This window comes from Bidens hawaiensis, unplaced genomic scaffold (assembly GCF_021521415.1).
Source record: "Bidens hawaiensis isolate Kalapana, Puna unplaced genomic scaffold, B.hawaiensis_p1.1 tig00009085_1, whole genome shotgun sequence".
NCBI lineage: Eukaryota > Viridiplantae > Streptophyta > Magnoliopsida > Asterales > Asteraceae > Bidens > Bidens hawaiensis.
The window spans coordinates 1-7782 of NW_027491667.1; the positions used below are offsets into that span (position 1 = coordinate 1).

The following is a 7782-nucleotide window of genomic DNA, read 5'->3' on the forward strand; positions in this document are numbered from 1 at the left end:
TTTCTAATTTTCAGAATTCAAAAAAAAAAAATACTATTTTACCAGAATGAAGCCTTTTATGATTTGATCGGTATAAAGCTCAGGTTCTTGTTGTTGTAAAGTGATCAATTTGTCCACCATAATCTCCGATTCACATCTCCCTATACGACGACATTCGTCTATAACATCATCAAGAAACTTATCTATCCTCTTCATTAAACTAATCTTCTTCTTGTCAACACTACCAATACCTAGCCATCTTAAAACCGGTAGAAAATTTCCAGCATTTTTGGTATGTATAAGCTTGAACAACTCTTCCATCATATCCCGAAACACCAGCGCTTCGGCTTCGCAGACATTAATCGGATGTCCGTAGTACCTCTTCCCATAATCGCCATTGTTGTTAGGTTAAACAAAAGGTCTCTAAACCAAGACTTAAGATTAATAACTTCGTTTAAACTAGATTCATCAACAAGTTGCTTACACATAAGTTTGACTTCATGTTCACGAAGACGAGTGGTGGCATCGAGACGGACAGTAGATAAGAGCTCAGAAGCAGCCACCCGGCGTAGAGCACGCCAAAGGTGGCCATACGAGGCGGACCCCATGGTCGTGTAATTATAACTGAAGTGTTTAGAAGAAGGTGTTAATGGTCGATTGGCTAACGCGATGTCGTTTGTTTTTGGTGAAGCATTCTTCGACCGCGGATGGACTGGTGACAATTACTGCCCTTTGGACACCAAACCGGATCAACATCACAGGACCATATTTGTGAGAGAGGTTAAGTAGGGATTCGTGGAGGGGTTGTTTAAGCAGATGGAGATGACCGAGAATAGACAGTGACGGAGGGCTTGGGGGTAGGCTTGATTTGGTAATTATTTTTTTGCATATCATGAAGATGATGATCGTTAGAACTAGCGAGAGAATGAAGGTTAACACATTTGTTTCTACCATCTTGTTTAATTTTGAGAATTCTTCACTTGCATAAAGTGTGTGTATATATATATATAGAAAAATGTTCAAATAAAAATAAGTAATTTCCTAGGAATGGTAAGAACCAACAAAATTTTGACATTTGACATTACAAATGATGGTAAAAGAACAATTCTAAGAAACTATATCGGTTATAATGATGAAAGAGTAATTCTAGGAAACTATGTCGGTTATTTTAGATCTCAACCATTGATTAACATGATCCAATGGTTATGATTTATTCCTAGTCTTTTTAGGAAAATACTTATTTTTAGGATAACCCTCCTATATATATATATAAGGGTTAAAATAAAAATAAATAGTTTCCTAAGAATGGTAAGAAGGACATAAAATTTGAAGTTAGGAAAATTATATAGTCCAAATCCTAAATCCTAGGAAACTATTTGGTATTTTGGAAACTAACAATCTCAACCACTAGATCTTAAATCCAATGGCCTAGATCTATTCTTACTCTTCCTAGAAAACTATCTTTTTTTTTTTATTTTAACCTACCCCTCTATATATATATAGGGAAAGTATAAGAAGAAAACCACCTCCAATTGAGAAAACCCTGCAAACCCAAATGTGTGGTTCCTGTTGTGCCACGTATCACCTTATTATATTCATTGTTTTTTTAACAAGAAGGGTATTTGGATCATTTCAACCCCATGACCTTCTCTATATTTTCTCTACTCTGATGTTATTATCTTTCTTTTTCTCTCACAAATCAAAACCTCATTTTCGTATTCATCTCTTTCTCTCTCTCTTTTTTTCTCCCAAACTCATTCAAGATTTTTAATATACTTCTTTCTCCTCACTTTCATCTTCATATCGTTCTATCTCTTTCACCTAGTTGTCGCCTCCGGTGATGACGACTAGGGTTCCGACGATACTTAAAGTTGTTTGACCTGAGATGTAGCCGTAAATCACCACCAAGGCCACCGATGGTGGGATTGTAGCCGTAAGTCACTACCAACACCGACGGTGTACATTCAATGTTTGTTTATTTATTTATTTATTTTGCATATGTGCCTTGAGTAATGGTTTACCCTTTTGAGTGTATTTTAATAGATCTTTGATGCTTAATGGGATATCTAGATCTGTGAGGCAGAAGCATGTCGATGGTCGTTTGGTGATTTTCCGTGGTGTTCGAAGATGACGAAAACAAAGCGGTAAATAGGAACAGAAACATATGGCAAGAAAGAACTCAAGAAGAAACAAAAGTGAAGCATGTGCTATAATCCTTTTTTTGTTATTTTTTTTTCTTTTTTACAAATCACAATAACTTATTATTCTTGTTTCCTTTTACATTATTATAATTTTCTTTTTTCCCTTTTACACTGTAATGTTCACATCCTATAGTTGGTTTGCTGGAAACACGAAGTTGTCAGAACGGTGACGGGTTTGCACGTGTTGCCAGATGAACAAGAACATTAAGGTTTTTGTAGCATTCTTATTATATTACAGATATGTTAAAATATTACTTTAAATATATTTTTTCAAGATTTAAAGGATTGTATTTTTTGTTTTTTCTTTATTATTTTTTTCTTTTATCAATAAGAATTCATATGAGTGTGTATTTTGGTATTGATTTGTTTATAATATATGTTTTTTCTTCTTTTCCTTTTCAAGATCTAAAGAATTGTATTTTTTTATTATTAGTTTTTCTTTTAATTAATAAGAATCCATATGAGTGTATTTTGGTGTATGTAAAATGTTCGTAAAACATATGTTCGCAAAACATATCATTCTCTCTTGCGCATGTATGGGTTACACAAATATTAAAAATTGTTCACTTAAATATTTAATATTCCGATACAAAAAAACATACGTTTTTGCATATTAAAACATACGTTTATAGACAATCGTAACATATGTTTTTCATATTAAAACATACGTTTATAGAAAAACGTAACATATGTTTTAAAAATATACGATATATTTTTAAAAAAACTGGATAATAATATTTCCAGTACAAAATCTGAACACCACCTCACTTCACTGTCTTATTTCCAGTAAAAACTAAGATGAAGATTTATTACAACATTAAAGATTTCTTCAAGAATCACAAATAAAAGCAAAAAAAAACTTTAGATCTTTTTAAAGGCCTTGAAGAGTTAGGTCCCAGCAGAGCCCAGTTGGACCCGCAAGACTCACCTTGAAGAGGAACGTCTGCGCAGAAAACAACTGGATCCGCAGGACCAACCATGCTCAGAGACGTGACGTCCTTACGCGCAGTACGCAAGCTGGTCCCGCAGGAAATGCCTCCCGATGGTGAAGGACTCCGCCTGTTCCCGCAGCTTCGGATACAAGCCATCAGGGAAGGCCACCCGCGCAGCAAGGCTACATGCACAAGGCACTTAGCTCTCAATCACTCAGTGTCACCTGAGGGAATGAGGAAAGCCGGGAACAATCCCGCACAAGGGCGGGAGGGGGAATACTCCCGCCCAAATAAGCCAGTCCGTACGGTACGGGAAGATCTTCTGTACTGTACCTGACGAGGTATGGGAAAAAGATCTGACTAAAGATACGACAGCTTACTGACACAGTATGGCAAACAGCATGCTCCTGTACTGTGTCACTATTAGCCGCTGCCTACTCACCAACTACTGCCATACCACGTGCGTAGCCGGCAGTTGGTGGAAAAGGAATAGTACACAGCAGGCCTGGTCACTACCAGCCGCTGCCTACCCACCAACTACCAGCAGGGCACGTGCGTAGGCCACTGTTGGTGGAACAGGAACACTGTTGCAGCCGGCCACACCTCCTTGGAAACCTACCTTCGGCTATAAATACCACAAATGGTATGATCATCTAATCTCATCATATTATCATCATATATACCTGATATCTGCTCTAGCAATCTCTTAATATACACTTATATTTAAAGAGCAATCTAGTCTGATTCTCACGCCGGAGGGTGGTCACAAGGAGGAACCCCCCCTTCTCAGTGACAAGCTCACGGTGTCTGTTTTGCAGGTTATCAGAATAACCATCTTCTCAGGGTCTCACCCCTCGTGGGAAACATCTAACCCCCAGGTTATCAGTAATCTGCCCGGGGTCCGGTTAGTGTTTCTTCATTGGCGCCATCCGTGGGACTCGAACCCGCGACCACGTGGTTCCATGAGCGCCATCCGTGGGACTCCAAATTTTCAAGGGACATTGCGGAAGCAACCGCCCCAAAAAGTGCCAAACAAATGTCCAGCATAGGCACATATGATGGTATATCTAATCCAGACGATCATTTGAACAGGTTTATAGCGGGGGCAACCGTCAGTAGTTGGACGGAACCTACATGGTGTTACATGTTCCAAATGACGCTGGTCGGGGCTGCTAGAGCGTGGTTCGATCGTCTACCGGTCAACCACATCTACGACTGGGCTGACTTCCAACAGAAGTTCAGCCAACACTTCAGCCAGCAAAGAAAGTATACCGAGGAGCAATGGACAATCCTCAAATGCATTCGGGAGAAAGATGAATCTTTGCTGGACTTCATCACTCGCTTCAACTCGAAGAAGCTAAGTCTGGGTAACATTAGCGAAGATCTTGTTCGCGCTGCCTTTATTCAGGGCGCGAACGACCCAGAGCTCATCCGCACCTTAACGGGTAAAGATGGCATGCCATCCACATGGGATGCCATCATGACAGCAGCTAAACGCTTTGCGGAAACGGAGAAGCAACTGGGTAGAGATCTCCCACAGAGCACAAACCTCTATACCCAGAAAACAAGGGAAGACAACGTCCTTACCGCCCGATTAAACAAAAAGCGGAAGCTAGGCATTTGGCAGTCAAGGATAAACTTTGACACCTCATCCGGCTTGCAGCATCGGTTAGGCGGAAGGGATAACGTACAGTCCAACAAGAACTCCAGATGGACGCCGCTCACCAAAAGCGTCACCGAGATATTCACCACCGAGGAGCTCCCATGGCCAAAGCCTCAAATAATCCGACATCGTCACAATGCTGATCGGAGCAAATACTGTGACTTTCACAGGACAAAAGGCCACAACACCGAAGAATGCATAGACGTGAAGGACATGGTCGAAGCATTCGTCAGAGATGGGACGCTCGCGCACCTCGTGGCGCAATGAACGCTGAGCAGGCTGATGCGTGTAGAACCCCAGCTGGGGAAAACACGAATAAAATTCAAGCTTCAATGTGGAGACTACATGCTGCGTAAAGAACGAGATCCCGAACCAGGTGCGTATCGGCTCGATGGCACTCCCATCCCAACAACATGGAAGGGAGCTCATTTACACAGTTTGCATGTAAATCAATTCCAAATTTGTAAAGAAAAGGCCAAGAGCCACTTCTAATGGAAACGATTCTCCTTAAAACATTGACGCTGATGATTTTACATTTTTATGAACTAACACGGATATGCCGGTTTTCACCGCATAAATACGTGGAAAGTCGTTGCGTGGGGAAGGCGGAAAAACCCGCATAAACCCAAAAAACGACAAACCTTCACGCAGGTCAGTCGAAGGGGAAAAGTTCAGTCCTCCCATTAAATGAAAGTGCCGGTCTATCCGCATGAATCATGAAAAAGGGAACTGAACACTAGCCTATTGACAACCGCGCGTCGAACGGTTAATTTATTCAACACGAATATGCCGGTTTTCACCGCATAAATACGTGGAAAGTCGTTGCGTGGGGAAGGCGGAAAAACCCGCATAAACCCAAAAAACGACAAACCTTCACGCAGGTCAGTCAAAGGGGAAAAGTTCAGTCCTCCCATTAAATGAAAGTGCCGGTCTATCCGCATGAATCATGAAAAAGGGAACTGAACACTAGCCTATTGACAACCGCGTGTCGAACGGTTAATTTATTCAACACGAATATGCCGGTTTTCACCGCATAAATACGTGGAAAGTCGTTGCGTGGGGAAGGCGGCAAAACCCGCATAAACCCAAAAAACGACAAACCTTCACGCAGGTCAGTCAAAGGGGAAAAGTTCAGTCCTCCCATTAAATGAAAGTGCCGGTCTATCCGCATGAATCTTGAAAAAGGGAACTGAACACTAACATATTGACAGCCGCGCGTCGAACGGTTCAAGACAAAATATCTAACAAAAGGATGAGGAAAACCTACACGCAGGTCAGATATGGGTAAAGTTTAGCCATCCTACTAAGTGCAAGTGACGATCCTACCCGCACAATCATGAAAGAGGAAGCAAAACTTCACACCAATTATCTGCCACGTTCAAAGGTTAACTTATCCTAAACACTTAGAAATTTCATAAAAAGATGAGGAAAACCTACACGCAGGTTAGATAAAGGTAAAGTTTTGCCATCCTACTAAGTGCAAGTGACGGTCATACCCGCACAATCACGAAAGTGGAAGCAAAACTTCAACCTATTATCTACCACGTTCAAAGGTTAACTTATTCTAAAACACTTGGAAAATTGCTAATTTAAACTAAAGTATGCAAGTCATACAACGTTTACAAAGCAAAGAACCCAACGAAAGTAGCGGTCTTACCCGCAAAAAGATTTATATTTCACAATGCTTGATTACAAGAATGGCCGGGTAACTACCCGCCTACAAGAAAATAAATCTATACAAGCTAAATCTATCCTAGCAGCGGGAAGGGATCTTCAGGATCAGGCTTCAGGGCCACTTCCACTTGGACCAGCCCTATCAGTAGAGCGTGGCAGTTCAAGGAAAGCTTTGAGGATAGCTAGCCCATCATCAGCAGCAGCAACTTCGTTTACCTTCTCCACCACCGGATGCGGGAAGGCGGCATATTGATTTACTGCTTGGTCATATATGGCTTCAGTATCTACATCGAATAAAGGGAAGTTGGAAGGCGGGATGCCTTTCTCAACGAACCCTAGACCAAGCAGGAAGCCGGCCTTTTCCCCATCCTCGTGAGAAGCGTTGAGGGCTGCGCTCATAGCATCGTCGTAAGATGTCTCTGAGAAGACCCGATGCACAACCTACAAAGAAAAATACAAGTGTCAAAACCTTCTATTTACAAAGAAAAGCGTAAAGACATGAAAACATACCTGAGACAACGCTTCTCGAAGAAGCCATTCCTTGGCAACCAGAGCTTCTTAGAGGGCAGCTTGAGCTTCGTTACGGGCGCGTTCGGCTTCACTCTTGTTGAGGTTGGCAAGCAACACTTCTTTAGCCGCAGCCTCTTCGACGCCCTTTAGCTTACGCTCGGTATGGTCAAGCACCCCCCTCTGGTCCAAGATTTCTTGAAGCTTCTTAGCGTCCTCCATCGCCAAGGCATCATGAGCCTGCTGGAGAGCCTCTAATTTGGCTTTAAGTTCTTCATTCTCCACGCGTAGAGGCTCAGCAACAGCTTCAGCCTTGGTGGCCCTCTCGGTTGCGTTCCTCGCAGTTTCCTTAGCCAGCCGAAGCTGTTCATTAACAGCTTGGGCAGCCTTGGAACGGGCCTCGAGGCGAGCCTGAACTTCAACCTCGAGGGCCTTAAAGGCCTTCTCTTTCTCCGCAGCCATTGCGGTAAGTTTTTGGTTCTCCTCCCGGACAGACCGCGCCTGAGCTTGTTCTTTAGCGCGAGCTGCTTTTAACTTGTCGTTTTCACGACAAAGCAGCTCGACGCGCGGCTGCATCCGGGCAAGGAGAACCCGAAGCTCATTGGTTAGCCTACCCTCCTGGTAGCTAGCCATGGCTTCCCCCAACGCACCACTGGGAGCAGCGTGACGAGCCCATTCCACGCACTCCACAGGGGTGCGAAGGGTTGTTCCTCGGCGAATGTTCCATCGTGGAACATACACTTCATTGGAATCCGACACTGCAAAAAACAAAAAGCAGTTAGGAAAAGATGATAAAAAATATATGTAAAAAAAAATGGGCCAAAAG

At 42.5% G+C, this 7782-nt stretch overlaps 1 pseudogene; it reads right to left on the bottom strand.

Annotated features, from left to right (window-relative positions):
• Nucleotides 1-29: 29 nt before the first annotated feature.
• LOC143531108 (cytochrome P450 81E8 pseudogene) lies at nt 30-981 on the bottom strand (annotated as a pseudogene).
• Nucleotides 982-7782: the final 6801 nt, after the last annotated feature.